Source organism: Canis aureus, chromosome 15 (assembly GCF_053574225.1).
Source record: "Canis aureus isolate CA01 chromosome 15, VMU_Caureus_v.1.0, whole genome shotgun sequence".
Classification (NCBI taxonomy): Eukaryota; Metazoa; Chordata; class Mammalia; order Carnivora; family Canidae; genus Canis; species Canis aureus.
This window is the reverse complement of record NC_135625.1, coordinates 54,280,472-54,298,559: the sequence shown is the minus strand read 5'-3', so window position 1 is coordinate 54,298,559 and position 18,088 is coordinate 54,280,472. Positions and strand designations below refer to the sequence as shown.

Here is an 18,088-nt window from a genome sequence, read left to right as displayed (position 1 = left end):
GAATGCCTTCTATTTCTTTTCGTTGCCTGATTCCTGAAGCTATGACGTCTAGTGTTATGTTGAATAGCAGTGGTGAGAGTGGACATCCCTGTCTCGTTCCTGATCTTTTTCGGGGAAAGGCTCCCAGCGTTTGCCCCTTGGGAATGATAATTTGCCAGGAGGTTGTCGTAGATGGCTTTGAAGATGCTGAGGAACGTTCCCTCTATCCCTATACTCTGAAGCATTTGGATCAGGAGAGGATGCCATATTTTGTCAAATGCTTTCTCTGCATCTATTGAGAGGATCATCTGGTTCTTGTTTTTTCTCTTGCAGATCTGATCAGTCACACGGGATGTTTGCCGAGTGTTGAACCAGCCTTGCGTCCCGGGGATAAATGCCACCTGGTCACGGTGAGTAACTTCTCAATGTACCGTTGGATCCTATTGGCTTGTATCTTGTTGAGATGTTTGCATCCGTGTTCATCGGGGACATTGGTCTATAACTCTCCTTTTTGGTGGGGTGGGGTCTTTGTCTGCTTCTGGACTTCAGGTGATGCTGGCCTCATAGAACGAGTTTGGAAGTATTCCATCTCCAGAAGCTTCAGGTGGCCTCACTGTAGTCTCTGTGGCGGGCTCTTGTTTTGGTTCAGGATGTAGCTCAGTGGCCAGAGTTGTTCACTCCACTGAGGCAGGTGGCTGCTCGGGCATGTACGGGAACCCTATAGCATGCACCTGGGCGTGCTCTTCCTCCAGGGTGACCATGGCTACAGGTAGCTCTTGCATGTCGGAACAGTGAGTCAGAGGTGTTACCACCACGTGCATTGGTTTGGTCTCAGCAGCTGGCTTCTCGGCTCGAGCCGTGACCAGCTTGATCACCTCTGGCTCTGAAGCTTTAGCAGGCCCCGAGGTAGGAGCTGGGGCCGGTTGTTGAGGTGGTTCAGGATATTGCACAGGGCAGACACTAGTTGCTGCACTGAGCTGGGTGGCCGCTCCGGCATGTGGCGGACCCTGATAGCATGCGCCGGGACATGATGTACCACAAGGGTGGCCAAGATTGCAGGTGGGTCCTCCTTGTCGGGAGAGTGAATCAGAGGTGTGACCACCTCGTGCATTGGCTTGGTCTCAGCAGCTGGCATCTGCGCTCTGGCCAAGCACTCAGCACTGACAGCCCTGCCCAGCTCAATCACCTCAGGCCCAGAAGCTTCATCAGACCCCACCTTCAGAGCTGGGGTGGGCTGCTGCTGTAGTTCATGGTGTTGCTCGGGGGCCGAAGCTGGTTGCTGCACTGAGGCAGGTGACTCCTTTGGCATGGCATGCCGGGGACATTGATAGTGGGTGCCCGGGGGAGCTCTTCTTGCAGGGTGGCCAAGTGTGCAGGTGGCTCCTCCAGGTCGGTGCAGTGAATCAGACGTGTGACTGCCCTGTAAATTGGCTTGGCCTCAGCAGCTAGCATCTCGGCTCGGGCCAAGGACTCAGCACCAACTGCCATGCCCGGCTCGAACTGCTCAGGCCCATAAGCTTCAGCTCGCCCCAGTGTAGTAGCTCTGGCGGGCTCTTGATTTCATTTAGGATGTTGCTCAGTGCCCGAAGTCGGTTGCTCCACTGAGGCAGGTGGCTGCTCCGTCATGTGGGGGATCCCGATAGCATGCCCCTTGGCGTGCTCTTCCTCCAGGGTGGCCGTGGGTACAGGTACTTTTTCACATTTGAAATACCTTATTGCCTATTTGCTTATGTTAAAAAAATAACTGTGTCCAAGACTTAAAGATTCTTATTTACTGATGCATTTAAATCTTTCTCATAATGATCTACGGCATTTAATGTAGTAGGGAAATTGTTCATATCGGTGCCTCCGGCAGCTTTTCCTTCTGTACTTGTGGTGTTCCTGTTTCTATCATTCGGATATCTTTTGAAAAACAATGACATTCTTTAGAACCCTGAAGATTTACCTGGTGTTTTGTTTTTTTTTTTTTTCAGTGTCATACATTTCCATTTATTGGACCTACTGAATCCATCAGTTAAATGTTTGCTTATTTTACATAAAGGGCCCGTTTTCTTTTTCTTGAATTTTTAATTTTTTATTGGAGTTCAGTTTGTCCACATATAGCGCAACACCCAGTGCTCATCCCGCCAAGAGCCCCCCTCATTGCCCATCACCCAGTCACCCCACCGCCCCCCCACTTCCCCTTCCACTACCCTTGTTTGTTTCCCAGAGTTAGGTGTCTCCTGTTTTGTCACCCTCACTGATACTTTCACTCATTTTCTCTGCTTTGCCTTTATTCCCTTTCACTAATTTTTATATTTCCCAAATGAATGAGACCATATAATGTCTGTCCTTTTCCGATTGACTGTTTTCACTCAGCATAATAGCCGGGACAGCTGCACCCCAATGTTTCTAGCAGCAATGTCCACAATAGGCAAACTGTGGAAGGAGCCTCGGTGTCCATCGAAATATGATGGATCAGGAAGCTGTGGTGTGGCGGGCAGTCGTGGCGGCTCACCTAAAGAAACGAGTGTACGAGGAATTCACTAAGGTGGTCCAGCAACAACAGGAGGAAATTGCAACCAAGAAACTGCAATTGACAAAACCAAGTAAATCTCAGCACTCCACGTAGATCGGTGTAAAGCTCCCTCCCCAGTGGATGCTTTGCAGTATCTACTCCAGTTTGCCAGAAAGCCTGTTGAAGCAGAAAGTGTGGAAGGACTAGTCAGGATTCTCCTGGAACATTGTTACAAGGAGAATGATCCATCTGTGAGACTGAAAATTGCATCATTGTTGGGTTTATTATCAAAGCCTGCAGGGTTTTCACCAGAGTGCATTATGGATGATGCCATTAACATCCTGCAGAATGAAAAGTCTCATCGAGTCCTTGCTCAACTGTTGGACACCTTGCTTGCAATTGGCACCAAACTCCCAGAGAATCAAGCTATCCACATGGGATTAGTTGATGTAGCCTGCAAGCACCTCACTGATACGTCTCCTGGTGTAAGAAATAAGTGCCTGCAATTACTTGGCAATCTTGGCTCTTTGGAGACAAGTGTCACAAAAGATGGAGAAGGCCTAGCTGTCAGAGATGTCCAGAAGATTATAGGGGATTACTTCAGTGACCAAGACCCACGTGTCAGAAGAGCGGCTATAAAAGCCATGTTGCAGCTTCATGAAAGAGGACTGAAATTACACCAAGCAATTTATAATCAGGCCTGTAAATTGTTGTCTGATGACTGTGAACAAGTGTGCAGTGCTGCAGTCCAACTTATCTGGGCTATCATATCAGTCAGCTCTATCCTGAAAGCACTGTCCCCATTCCTTCTTCTAATGAAGAAATTCACTTAGTTGATGATGCATTTGGAGCAATTTGTCCCATGGTCAGTGATGGCTCCTGGGTGGTTCGAGTTCAGGCTGCAAAGCTATTGGGCTCGATGGAACAAGTCAGTTTTCATATCTTGGAGCAGACGCTCGACAAAAAGCTCATGTCAGATCTCAGGAGAAAACGCACTACACGTGAAAGTGCCGAGGAACTTTACAGGTCAGAAGAGTTTTCCAGTGGCAGAAAGTGGGGAGGTGATGCTCCCAAAGAAGAAATAGATACAGGAGCTGTGAACTTGATGGAGTCAGGAGCTTGTGGAGCCTTTGTTCCTGGATTGGAAGATGAGATGTATGAGGTCCGCATTGCTGCTGTGGAGGCTCTCTGCATGCTGGCCCAATCTGCACCTTCTTTTGCGGAGAAGTGCCGCCCTGATTTCCCGGTGGACATGTTTAATGATGAAATTGAGGAAGTGCGTCTACAGTCCATACACAGCATGAGAAAAATTTCTAAAAACATCACTCTCCGAGAGGATCAGCTTGGCAGTGTCCTGGCTGTGTTAGAGGATTCGTCCAGAGATATTCGAGAGGCTGGCTCTTCACGAACTTTTATGCTGTACTAATGTTTCGACTAAAGAAGGGATTCATCTCGCACTGGCGGAGCTGCTGAAAAATTTAACCAAGTCCCCTACTGATAGGGACTCTATATGGAAGTGCTTGAAGTTTCTGGGAAGTCGGTATCCAACCGTGGTGCTTCCCTTGGTGCCAGAGCTCCTGAGCACCCATCCATTTTTTGACCCAGCTGAACCAGACATGGATGACCCAGCTTACATTGCAGTTTTGGTTCTTATTTTTAATGCTGCTACAACCTGTCCCACAATGCCAGCACTGTTCTCAGATCATACCTTCAGACATTATGCCTACCTCTGAGACAGTCTTTCTCATCTTGTTCCTGCCTTAAGGTTACCAGGTAGAAAACTAGTGTCATCGGCCGTTTCTCCCGGTATTGCGCCCCATGAGGACCCGTCCCATCAGTTCCTGCAGCAGAGCCCTGAAAGGGTGTACAGTCTTCAGAGCACCGGGCCCCTCAGGGAACCCAGAAGCTGCTGGAGTTCACCATCCGGGATCTGCAAAGACTTGGAGAACTTCAGTCTGAACTAGCAGGAGTTGCTGACTTCTCGGCTACCTATCTTCGGTGTCAGCTTCTTCTCATCAAGGCCTTGCAAGGAAAGCTGTGCAATGTGGCTGCCCCTTTATATTTGAAGCAGAGTGACTTGGCCTCCGCAGCAGCAAAACAGATCATGGAAGAGACCTACAAAATGGAGTTCATGTACAGTGGTGTGGAGAAGAAACAGGTGGTGATTATACATCCCATGAGGCTGCAGGCCAAAGCCTTGCAACTTACAGTAACAGCACGGACTACTCGAGGAGTTGACCCCTTATTTGGGATGTGTGAAAACTTTTTACAGGAAGTGGACTTTTTTCAGAGGTGTTTTATTGCTGATTTGCCCCCACCTACAGGACAGCTTTGTGGACAAACTTCTTGACCTTATGCCCCGACTCATGACATCCAAGCCTGTGGAAGTGGTCAAAATTCGACAGACCATGCTGAGGCAGAGTACCTCCTTGCACCTTCCCCTTCCAGAGCAGATCCACACACTTCAGCCACCATCATTGAGCCAGTAGGCGAGTCAGACAACCCTTTGCGGTTTACGTCTGGATTGGTTGTGGCCCTGGATGTCGATGTGACCCTGGAACATGTGCAGGACCCTGAGAATGCTGTGAAGGTCCAGGTCTTCTATCCAGATGGCCAGGCTCAGATGATTCATCCTAAGCCAGCAGACTTGAGGAATCCTGGCCCAACCAGGGCGCCACCGGCTTATCACTCAGGTGTACCTCTCCCATACTGCCTGGACAGAACCATGCCCGGTGGAAGTGAGGCTGCTACTGGCCTACAACTCCAATTCCCGTATTACAAAATCCCCCTGGATTGAAGGTGGCAAAGTGTCCCCCCAGGTGGAAACCAGCATCGAGGGCACCATCCCCTTCAGCAAGTCTGTGAACGTTTACATAATGCCCAAACCCGCAAGGCGCTGAGTCACAAGCATTGTGTAGAGCTGAAGCTGAGAAAGACCTTCTTAGGTAGCAGAGTGAGCCCGAAGCCTAGAGCACTTCACCTGGAGCCGGCGTATGGGCATGAGCACCATCACCCTTATCGTCTCATCTGGTATCAAACACAAAATAAATTATTTTGCATTAAAAAATCAAAAACCTTCAAGTCCACACCTCTTCCTTCCCTGACTCCCCCCACCACCTCTGTAAAGTTGAGAAAACAACAACAACAACAACAAAAGAAGCTGTGGTCTTACAGCTTACAATGGAATATTACTCAGCCATTAGAAACGACAAAGGCCGTGAAAGTAGAGTGACGTTTGGTTCTACTTGTTGGGTTGATGTTGTTGTACGTGTGTGTGCAGCCAACCAGCAGTGCTTGGTATGTACCAGATCATCTACTAAGAAGGGTCTTTAACTCAAAACCAGGAAAGAGGAAAGAGAAAGAACTAGTTTCGAGAGCTTTTTGATTTGGAAAAAGCATTCCAAAAATCACGATTTTCATTATACAGTAAGGGAGTAGCTTCCTTTCTGTGTTCATTCTCATGAGGATTAACGATAGAGGGAGTCCTGTGAAATGAAGACCACTTTGTATTCCAATTTACTTCCTGGAATTTCTTAATTGTTTCCTTTTTTGGGTTTTAACTGACATTCAAAAACTGAAAAACTTCTGGCTCATAACTTTGTTGCATTTCTAGGTCCCTGCAGCAACAAAAGGAAATCGTCCTATTAGGACTAGAAGTTTAAGTGAGTCCTAAAGTATTGGAAGAAAATTCTAAAATATACATTGAGGTTCTACAAGGAAAAGGTTGAGTTTATTTTTTTTAATTTTTTATTTATTTATGATAGTCACAGAGAGAGAGAGAGGGAGAGAGAGGCAGAGACACAGGCAGAGGGAGAAGCAGGCTTCATGCACCGGGAGCGCAACGTGCGAATCGATCCCGGGTCTCCAGAATCACGCCCTGGGCCAAAGGCAGGCGCCAAACCGCTGTGCCACCCAGGGATCCCCAAGATTGAGTTTAAACAAAAGAGCCTGAGCTAATTCTTCCAGAAGGTTTGTTACCTTGAATTCAGAGCCCTTTTACGAGTATATAGAAAAATAAGTAGTCCCACAGTGTCAGTCGATTCATGTATTAATGAGATGAGAGCTAACATTAATGAAACTAACTCTAAAGTAGTTGACTGCCAAGCTGATTGTTAAATTGGTTATTATGGAAACAGGAGAACCAACTCACACACTTAGAAATGAGGTCCCAGACTGGAAGCACTGGTAAACGTAGCTGCTCATAATCTAAGTTAAATAATTCCTTGACAATCTGTGTAGATCTATATCAACATGACGGTCTTATATGTAATTTAGGGTGTTTAGTAGGAAATTATCGAATGGACTTCATGATTCCCTAGAGCTCATTTTGAGAGGTGCTAGTGAATCAGGAGGGGAAAAAAATGAATGCTCAAAAAAGTCCTATTTCCATCTTACACATTTGGGGAAACTGTAAGAATATGTCCAAAGAATCTTGGTCTTCAATAGTTTTATATACAGTAATAACTAACACCATAAAATAGCACTTATTTAGATAGAATTGATGGTAGACGTGGCAGTACTACATCCTTTTCTACAATGTCTGAGCGTTGTAGTACTTCAGACCTTTCCATCAGGCGTCAACATTAAATATTGAATACCTCTAGAAAGTGTGAAAATAATTTTGTCTTTGGAAGTAGTTAACGTGAAGTTTTTCCGTGTATCCCATTGGACTTTTCTAGTGATGATCCTCCTAGGATGCTTTATCAGTAGGTGTCTGGATTTTATGGACTAAAAAACTGATATTTTCTTTTACAGTTGAAATCTGTAAATCATCTTTATACTTAATTTTCTTTGTCCTTTCATAGTAAAAAGTAAGCAAAATATGCCAAGACAAAGAATGATGGTCCCCCCACCAAACCTTGAGCATAACCGTTAAGGAACAAGAACTGTCGGAGATCTATGTGTGTGTATCTGTACGTACATCCATGCATACCTGGCAAAATTTAACAGAAATCACAATTCTGACATCATCTGTGGTTTATGTCACAGCTCTTCTCTGTCGTCAGCCTCTGTTTTTCTCTTTGGGCTTTCGTTGAAAAATACTCGGCCTCATGTCTTTCGCTCTGAGACTTTAACTGTAATCCTTGAATTCTTAATTTCAGTTCAGAAACCCTAGTCTTAGAACTCATGAGTCTTCAGATTTCCATGACTGTCACCAAAAGTTGAAAATCCTATAGGTTTGCCCCCTTTTTTTTTTTAAACTAAAGACTTAAAAGAAAAAAAAAGCTTCTTTCTGTTTTGACAAATACGAGGAAGAAAGTGCAATCAGGAATACAGGTGGAAGCAACTCCTTCCGTAGCCTCCCCTTGTACCTTTAAAAGAGCTTTGTCATGTGGTTAATGATGGAGAAAGTTGACAACATGCATTGTATATGTCTGCTGTCCGCAGAGTGTATTGTGTGACCGAGCGTGGGGGATGCTGAGTGGGCGCTGGGAAGCAGCCCGAAGCGTCCTGGGGCCCCGCTCATCCAAGTCGATGCTCTGATGACATCATCGTGACAGGTGGCACCCGCGCTGCCGTGTTCACTGACCATCGCGGCCTCGGGACCTGGGAAGTCACAGGGGATCTGGGGCAGAGGCGTGTGGGGATTCTGGCCGCCCATGTGCATCTGGATGCGCTGCTGCAGCAGGGCCACGTTCGGGAACCTCTTCTGGCAGATGGGGCACTAGTGCCGCATCTCTATGGACGTGTTGGTCCGGGGAACCCCGAGGTGCATCTTCAGGTTGCCCTTGGTGGACAAGGCCCGACCCCAGATCTTGCCCTGGAATGGCCTCTCCCCGGTGTGGGGCCGTAATGCCTCTCCAGGGAGCTTTGGCAGCTCAAGACCCGGTGGCAAATGAGACATTCGTTGGGGTCGGTGGTGGCCTTGTCAATGTTCCCCACCAGCTGCTGTAATTTCAGGGTCTCCGACCCGGCTCGGGGGTCCCACTCCCTTGGAAACCACCAACCCTCGGGGAAGTGTGGCTTGCTCCCACCCCCCCAGACAGTAGGGACCCGTCCTCACTTTCTGGGGAAGGCCCGGGCTGCAGGTCATTGGGCAGCGGGCCGCCCAGGAGGTCCTTGGGGTTAGTCCCTGAAGAGAGATTCTGAGGTAGCCCTAGACCGGGGGTCCCTGTTACAAGGACAGGTTTGCTGTCTAAAGAGAGACTCGATTCATCTACGGGGATGGCTACAGAGAGTGCATAGGGAATGCCATGGCCTGCCAACGTTTTGTCGTGGAACTTGGGAAAGAGCTGGGGGTGGGCCTCCCCTGGGGATGTCCATGCAAGTGCACTTGAGGTTGCCCTGGGTGGTGAACCGGCGGCCACAGACAGAGCCCACGAAGGGTCTCTCTCTGGTATGGGAGCAGAGGTGGATCTGCAGGGAGCTATGGGCCCCCAAAGCCCTGCTACAGTACTTAGGCTTGTGCTTGCAGAGGACGGCCTGTCTGGGTTTGGACTGCCCCAGGGACACGTTCGGCGGCTTCCCCTTCCCTTTCCTGGACGGGTCTAACGCCTCGGTGGAGGAAGGGCTCTGGAGGAGCACAGAGCCCTGGGCCTGAGGTAGCAAAGCACGGGGAAGGCGCGACCTGGCGTTGGCAGCACCCTCGTCCGTCGGGCTCCAGGGCAAGGGCGCAGCCCGAGGAGCTGCGGGGAAGGGGTGTTCGCGTGAGGCAGCTGGGCTGGTGTCGGGCGACCGGAGACAGGCCCTGGCTGCCGACTTGCTGGTCGCAGAAAGCTGCGGGTCCCTGCTCGGCCCAGGGTCTGGAGGGGGTCACCCCCGAGTGGAGGGCGCGCAGGCCCACGTGCTCCCCGGCGGCGGAGGCCTCGGGAGCGGGATGTGCTGCAGCTGCGGCTGCTGCGGACGCAGGATCTGCTCCGGCCCGGGGGCTGCTGGCGCCGGGCGCTGCGCCGCTCACCCGCACCCTGTGCCCCGCGGGGCTCGCAATGACCAGGTGGCGGCCGCTTTGCCTTTGGGTAGTAGCTTCCATCCTGGGGCGCGCTCGGCAGACGGTCTCGGCCTTCAGGTCCACGACACACTCGCCCCGGCTTGTCCTTGAGCGCCCCGGCCGCCGCCCCCTCCCTGGGACCCTCCGCACCCCCTGGGCCGGCGGCGGCGGCTGAGCGCGCCCGGGGACTCTGCCCAGCCCGGCCCCTGCCATGGGTCATGTGCGCACAGCTGGGGCAGTGCGATTTGTCTCGTGTCCTAGGAACCCCGAGAAGCTGGAGAGCTCTGCACAGCATTTCTCACAGCTGCGAGTCTCCTCCCGACGTGTCCTGTGTGCAGTCCTTCGGTCCCGGGGGTGTCACTGGGCCCCGTCCTCCTACGAGTTGACGCGCTGGGGTTCCACCTGCCTGCGCCTCGAGGCGGTGCGAGCATCGGGCAGCCGGGAGGGCCTCGGTTATTTGCCCACTCCGCCACAAATTCCTGGAGTTCTTTGCTCATATTTTAATAAACAAAACAGGGTAATGGGGAAGGGAGGGAAAATAAAATAAGAAATCAGAGAGGGAGAAAAAAACATAAGCGATTCTTAACTCTAGGAAACAAACTGAATCTGCTGGAGGGGAGGTGGGTGGGGGGATGGGGTAACTGGGTGATGGGCGTCAAGGAGGGCTGGTGATGTAATGAGCATTGGGTGTTACATGCACCTGATGAATCACTGATCTCTACCCCTGAAATTCATAATATGCTATATGTTAATTAATTGAATTTAAATAAAATTATAAAGAAGAAAGCAAGCAACATGAGATCCAGAATGAGCTGCTGCATGCATGTTTAAGTGACTGATTAGTGAGTAGTGGGTCTACCTTCAATGTCATACATTCAAGTTCATGAGCTGAAGTAAGGATCATTTTTTACCTTGGAATTTAGGAGCTTTTTACAACCATGTGAATAGATATTCTAGACGTTTAGAAAATTTAATTTGGTTCTGGGAATTTACATGGTTTGTCTGAGTTTACTTCACCCCAATGAAAATAATGCATACTCTGTAAACATACTGTACCTTCTCTAGATTCTCTTCTTTGAACCCTACTGCCTCAACCTCTAGTATTAACGCTCTTTGGGGCCTACTTAGAGCCTAAACTCCACCAGAATAATATTGTCTTTATGAGGTCCTTTTGAGGATTAAGAGATAGATTACAGGAAGCAATTCTATGACAAAATCAAAGTATATGTATAAATCAAAAGCATATTCATGCAAATGGATCACAATGCTTTTTCAACTAATCACTGTGGTGTGACATTTTGAACAATATGAAGTAAGTTAATAAAGCTCTCGAGTGAAAGAAACATCTTGATATTTTATAAAGCTGCATGATTATTATAAAGCTGACCCTTTGGTTATTACAAACAACAGCAAGTATCTATCTTTGACAATATGTTGATGAACACAAAACTTGAACAAGATGTATACATATGTTTTCCAAATTTGAAATTAAACAAAAGGAAAAAAATAAATTGAAAAAGTATGAATGCTCAGGTGAGACCTACTAGTATCACCTTTGAAAAGGAATGTACAATTAAAATAGGTGAATAGGGCAGCCCGGGTGGCTCAGTAGTTTAGCGCTGCCTTCAGCCCAGGGCATGATCCTGGAGACCCAGGATTGAGTCCCACATTGGGTTCCCTGAATGGAGGTTGCTTCTCCCTCTGCCTGTGTCTCTGACCCCCATTTCTCTCCCTCTCTGTCTCTCATAAATAAATAAAATCTTTAAAAATAAAATAAAATAAATGAAATAAAATAGGTTGAATGATGTCACCTAAAATGCTAGTGTAAGTAACTCTGACACACCATCCCTTCATGAAGGCAATGATCAAGCTGACAAAAACTATTGGAATCGACTTTTTCTGACTTCTAAAAAACACAAAACCTGGGGAAGGGCTTAAAAGAAAAAAAGAAAAAGGTACTGAATTTCAGTAAAACAGTCTTTATGACATTTTAACTTAACCACCTACCATGCCACACTCCCCAGCTCTGTGGTCACCATGAGGACAGTGGTCTACTTTCCTGGGACAGTGTGCTCATGCCAGCAAGACTGATTATTCTCAGAGAATTGTGGTTGTGTATTCTGACCTCCTTGGGGACTCCAAGAAGCACTGACTCAGGGTCTTTCATTTGTTTGAGGCAGTTTCAAACTGCCTCAGAGCTTTTAGGAGCTCCTGGGTGACACTGCCAAGAGCATGTCAGTGAACATACTAGCCACACCTGTCTGGGCAAGGGGCCAACCAGAGAGGCCAGAGGCAGGCAGACCGAAACACCTGGGAAGGAAGATGCTGGGGATTATCAAGGGACGAAGGACACCGAAAATCTGCTGTGTGCCAGGCAATCCAAGGGCCATGCTGATGCCCGTGGCTGGACATATTCTTAGAAAACCCTTGAGAGGACCACATGAGTTTGCCTTCAGCACCAGGGCAACAGCAAGGGAAGGGAAGACAGAGTTAACTCCCTGCCTGCGCCCTGTGGGGCAGAGCGCAGCGCAGGGGCGTCTGCAGTGACTAGCAGAGTGCTTCATGGTGGCTTGGCTCCCGGCATTTAAGGGGCTCTCTCTCAAATCACACGGTGACCGCTAGGCTAACAGAAGAGACTTCAGGGCACTCATAACAAAGACCCTTTACAAAAAGTTGAGAAAAACATTAAACAAGTAACACCATCCACACAAGTTGTAAACAAACAAATAAAACCCAGAAAAGGCAGAAGAGTGCCGTTTGCAAAATTACCACGCTGTGATATTCAAAATGTCAATATTCAACAACAGAGGATGGCAGTCACTCAAAGAAAGGAAGTACCGTTCATGGGAGTGGGCAGAGATTGGTAATGAAACTGAGGACCATGCTCCTAAGGAAGTGGCTTTAAAAGAACTATTTCAGTGATGCTTAAGAAATGAAACCTGGGGGTGGGGAGCGCCTAGGTGGCTCAGTTGGTAAATTGACTCTTGATTTTGGCTCAGGTCATGAGATCGAGCCCTCCATGGGCTCCATGCTTAGTGTGGAGCCTGCTTAAGATTCTCTCTTCCTCTTTTCCTTCTCTCCCTCCTAAAAAATGAAACCAGAAAGGATTCAATTTTACCAAATCAAGAGTTTCAATACATCGTGATAGATTTTAAAATGGAGTTAAAAATTCTGGAGTTGAAAAGTACAATAGTTGAAATGAAAAAACTCTATATAAGAAGAGGGTTCTAGCATTGGATTTGGTCAAGAGGAAAACTAATCCATGAACATAAAGACAAATCATTTGAAATGATCAGTCAAGGTTTATGGATGAGCCAAAGATGATCTTTGCATAGCAGACCTCTCTTTATTTTTTCACAGCAGGCAGAGACCTTGAACTCAAAAAACCACTGTTACCAACCTCAAATTTTTACACACTGAATTGATTTAAACATAGCCCAGATTGGTAGAGGTTAAGCCATTTATAGCTTAGCCATATCTTCTGTGCATATCCTGTGAATCACCACCTGAATCTACTAACAGTAGATAAGATAAATCATGAATATTAGTGTCTCTAAGATCCTGTCATCCATTCATAATTCCCTGGCTCAGAGACTCCATATCCCGATGCGAGACATCATCTCCCTAAGTAAGCCCTTCTTCAATCCCTCTCCTCTGGGGAGTTTCTTTTCTATCCTAGCTTTCTGGGTGGTGGCCCTATACTGTTGCCACTGAAAGATATCCTGTGAGGGACCTCTCCATTCAATTAAGCTGTGAGCGTGCCATCCAAATAAGTCTCGTTGTGTGATTATATAATTATACATTATCAGCCCTATGCTGAAGTCCCTTGATCTCAGTACAACTGCCCAACACACATCCATGGGTCAGTGGAGATAATCCTACCAGAACGGGGCCTCCTCTGAGAAGGGAGTGTGTGCATAAATCTTAGGGGTCCTAGCACTAGCAGAGGCCCCAGGACTGGCCCCTTCCTTCCTGGAGACACCCTGTGCGATTCCTGGCTGAGCCACCAGATGGGTCTCTAATAAAGTGGTTTCCCAGAATTACAGTTCAATACAACTAGAGCTTGGGAGTAGGACAGGTATTGCCTTAGTCAGACAATAGAATTGTTTGCTCATCATCCTCACACATGACTGGACAGAGTGTTTCTACCCTAACTGTACCATAGAATCATTGGAGGAGATTTTTTTTAAATGATGTATCAGTTTCAACCAGGGATGTGCTCATTTACTTGGTCTCTAGCCCATGGTTTTAGGATTTTGCTAGTTTGGCAAGAGTACAGGTCAGCTCAGGACTCCTTGGAGTATTTCCCCTTGATGTTTAAGTTCAGTACTGGTTTTGGTTGAGGGAAAACACTTCCAAGCCTTGGGGCCGCAGCACGGGAATCCCTAGGGAAATCGCCTCTGTGAGAATGTGTATTTCACTCGGGGAAAGTACTTTGCACTAATTATTTAAACAAAACAAAACAGCTTAAGTGATGCCTGATAGGGCTCCAGTAGGATAAATACCTAAACCTATTTTTTCTGGTCTGTGGGGGTGGGGTGGTGAACAGCCATGGTGCTATCTGAGGTGACTGGAGGATGCATAACTCAGGAATTACCTTAATAATAATATATAGACTGTGGTCACAAAATAAACTCTTTCTCCTACTCTTAGCTCAATTCAGAAGTTTGGAGGCAAAATGCAAAGAGATTTCTGGAGACTGAGAGAGAAAAGCTGCCTCTCTGGCACCGGGTTGCTTCCAGTAGCAGAGACCTAGGCTGAGGGCCACCAGAAATCTTTACTGGGTATCTTTGATAGTGCCTGTCTGACCCCGTATGACCAGGGCCATGACCTTCTGAGAAACCTGGCAAGTGGGGCTGAAGGTCACCATTGTGCCTCCGCCAGGGCCTTAAGGCAGACAGACCATGGTGATGGGAAGTTGGACTAAGTGGAGCTGAGTTGTATGGAAGGGGCCTTTGGAGAAAGGGGAGACTCAGAGTCCTGATGAGTCTCTAACCCACATGCCCGGAAGTACAGACTGGGATCTACAAAGAGAACACTAGAATACCAACATTTAGCTTCTTTAGCAAGAGGTTTTATTTTTCAAATATTTTTCGGTGTTGATCTATAGTAAAAGTTAAAACTTCTTTAAAAAATTTTACTTTTAATATTACCAGATCATTTCACATTCCTATATTTTTGCCACATTTTTTCAAAAACTAAAGGATCAAAGGTTATCCTCTGCATAAGTGCTAAAAAGTGCTTTATTTTTTTAAAAGTTTTATTTCTAAGTAATCCCCACACCCAAGGTGGGGCTCGAAGCCACAACCCTGAGACAAAGAATCGCATGCACCACCACCGGAGCCAGCCAGGCACCCCAACAGTTAGATCTTACTTATTTTTAATTAATTTATTTTTTGTCGGAGTTCAATTTGCCAACTATAGCATAACACCCAGTGCTCAACCCATCAAGTGCCCCCCTCAGTGCCCGTCACCCAGTCATCCTGTCACCGCCCGCCTACCTCCCTTTTCACCACCCCTTGTTCGTTTCCCAGAGTTAGGAGTCTCTCATGTTCTGTCTCCCTCTCTGATATTTCCCACTCATTTTCTCTTTCCCCTTTATTTCCTTTCACTATCTTTTATATTCCCCAAATGAATGAGACCATATAATGTTTGTCCTTCTCTGATTGACTCACTTCACTCAGCATCATACCCTCCAGTTCCATCCACGTCGAAGCAAATGGTGGTTAATTGTCATTTCTAATGGCTGAGGAATATTCCATTGGTTTTTTTTTTTAAGATTTTATTTATTTATTCATGATAGTCACACAGAGAGAGACAGAGAGGCAGAGACACAGGCAGAGGGAGAAGCAGGCTCGATGCACCGGGAGCCCGACATGGGATTCGATCCTGGGTCTCCAGGATCGCGCCCCGGGCCAAAGGCAGGCGCCAAACTGCTGCGCCACCCAGGGATCCCAGAATATTCCATTGTATGCAGAGACCACATCTTTATCCATTCATCTTTCGGTGGACACCGAGGCTCCTTTCACAGTTTGGATCTTGTGGACATTGCTGCTAGAAACATCGGGGTGCAGGTGTCCCGGGGTTTCCCTGCATCTGTATCTTTGGGGTAAATCCCCAACAGGGCAATTACTGGGTCATAGGGCAGATCCATTGTTAAATCTTTGAGGACCCTCCACACAGTTTCCCAGAGTGGCTGCACCAGGCCACATTCCCACCAACAGTGCAGGAGGGTTCCCCTTTCTGCACATCCTGTCCAACATTTGTTGTTTCCTGTCTGGCCAATGTTGCCCATTCTCACCGCTGTGAGGTGGGATCTCGTTGTGGTTTTGATCTGTATTTCCCTGATGGAAATACAGTGATGCGGAGCATTTTCTCATGGGCTTGTTGGCCACGTCTACGTCTTGCTCTGTGCCATTTCGGTTCGTGTCTTTTGCCCATTTCCAGATTGGATTGTTGGTTTCTCTGCTGTTGAGTTGAATAGGTTCTTTAGAGATCTTGGATGCTGTCCCTTTATCCGACGGGTCATTTGCACAAAGGTTCTCCCATTCTGGAGATTGTCTGTTGGTTTTGTTGAGTGTCTCTTTGGCTGTGCGGAAGCTTCTCATCCTGGTGAAGTCCCAATAGTTCATCTCTGCTTTTGTTTCTCTTGCCTTCATGGGTGTATCTTGCAAGAAGTTGCTGTGGCCAAGTTCAGGAAGGGCATTGCCTGTGTTCTCCCCCAGGGTTTTGATGGAATCTCGTCTCACATTTACATCTTTCATCCATTCTGAGTTTATCTTTGTGTACAGTGTGAGACAGTGGTCCAGTTTCCCTCCTCCGCATGTGGCTGTCCAGTATTCCCCTGACATTTATGGAAGAGACTTGTCTTTTTTCCAGTGGATGGTCTCTCCTGCTTGGTCAAATATATGGTCTTGACCATCGAGTTGAGGGTCCACTTCTGGATTCCTCTTCTGTTCCATTGATGGATGTGTCTGTAGTTCTGCCTGTACCACACTGTCTTGGTGAGCACAGCTTGGCAGCGCAACCTGAAATCCGGCATTGTGCTGCCCCCCGCTCTGGTTTTCTTGGCTACTATTCCCGTGGCCATTCGGGGTCCTTTCTGATTCCACACAAATCTTCAGATGATCTGTTCCAGCTCTCTGAGGAGAGTCCGTGGTATTTTTGATAGGGATTGCATTCATTGTGTAAATTGCCCTGGGTCACATTGACATTTTCCCAATATTCATTCTTCGGATCCATGAGCATGGAATAGTTTGCCATCTCTTTGTGTCTTCCTCAGTCTCTTTCAGACATGTTCTGTCGTTTTTCGGGTAGAGATCCTTTACCTCTTTGGTTAGGTTTATTCCTAGGTAGTGCATGCTTTTGGGTGCCATCGTAAATGGGGTTGACTCCTTAATTTCTCTTTCTTCAGTCTCATCGTTAGCGTCTAGAAAGGCCACTGATTTCTGGGCATTGATTTTGTACCCTGCCACACTGCCGAATTTGCTGTATGAGTTCTAGCAGTCTTGGGGTGGAGTCTTTTGGGTTTTCTAGGTGTACGGTATCATGTCATCTGCAAAGAAGGAGAGTTTGACTTCTTCTAGGCCAATTTGAATGCCTTCTATTTCTTTTTGTTGCCTGATTCCTGAAGCTACGACGTCTAGTGTTATGTTGAATAGCAGTGGTGAGAGTGGACATCCCTGTCTCGTTCCTGATCTTCTTCTCCTGATCTTCTTCGGGGAAAGTCTCCCAGCGTTTGCCCCTTGGGAATGATAATTTGCTGTGGGCTTTTCGTAGATGGCTTTGAAGATGCTGAGGAACATTCCCTCTATCCCTATACTCTGAAGCATTTGGATCCAGGAGTGGATGCCGTATTTTGTCAAATGCTTTCTCTGCGTATCTTGAGAGGATCATCTGGTTCTTGTTTTTTCTCTTGCAGATCTGATCAGTCACACGGAGTGTTTGCCGAGTGTTGAACTAGCCTTGCGTCCCGGGGATAAAGGCCACCTGGTCACAGTGAGTAACTTCTCAATGTACCGTTGGATCCTATTGGCTCGTATCTTGTTGAGATGTTTGCATCCGTGTTCATCGGGGACATTGGTCTATAATTCTCCTTTTTGATGGGGTCTTTGTCCGGTTTTGGACTTAAGGTGATGCTGGCCTCATAGAAAGAGTTTGGAAGTATTCCATCTCTTTCTGTCTTTCAGAACAGCTTTAGTAGAATAGGTACGGTTTCTTCTTTCAACGTTTGATAGCATTCCCCTGGGAAGCCATCTGGCCCTGGACTTTTGTGTCTTGGGAGGTTTCTGATGATGACTGTTTCAATTTCCTCCCGGGTTATCGGCCTGTTCCGGTTTTCTATTTCTTTCTGTTCCAGTTTTGGTAGTTTGTGGTTTTCCAGAAATGTGTCCATTTCTTCTAGATTGCCTAATTTATTGGCGTATAGCTGCTCATAATAAGTTTTTAAAATCATTTGTATTTCCTTAGTGCTGGTGGTGATCTCTCTTTTCTCATTCATGATTTTATTGAGTCCTTTATGCTTTTTTCTAGAGTCACCAGTAGCTTTATAATAGTGCTTCTGTATTGGCTTTCTGACATTGAATTGTAATCCAGATTTTGTAACTCTGTGGGAGAGAGGACTGTTTCTGATTCTTTCTTTTGAGGTGAATTGTTCCTTCTAGTCATTTTGCTCAGTGTGGAGT

The 18,088-nt window shown here is 47.1% G+C and overlaps 2 pseudogenes; one reads left to right on the top strand and one right to left on the bottom strand.

The window, feature by feature from the left end:
• Positions 1-425: 425 nt before the first annotated feature.
• LOC144284858 (integrator complex subunit 4 pseudogene) lies at positions 426-7,286 on the top strand (annotated as a pseudogene).
• Positions 7,287-7,790: 504 nt separating this feature from the next.
• On the bottom strand, positions 7,791-9,624 carry LOC144284178 (sal-like protein 4 pseudogene; annotated as a pseudogene).
• Between the last annotated feature and the right edge of the window lie 8,464 nt (positions 9,625-18,088).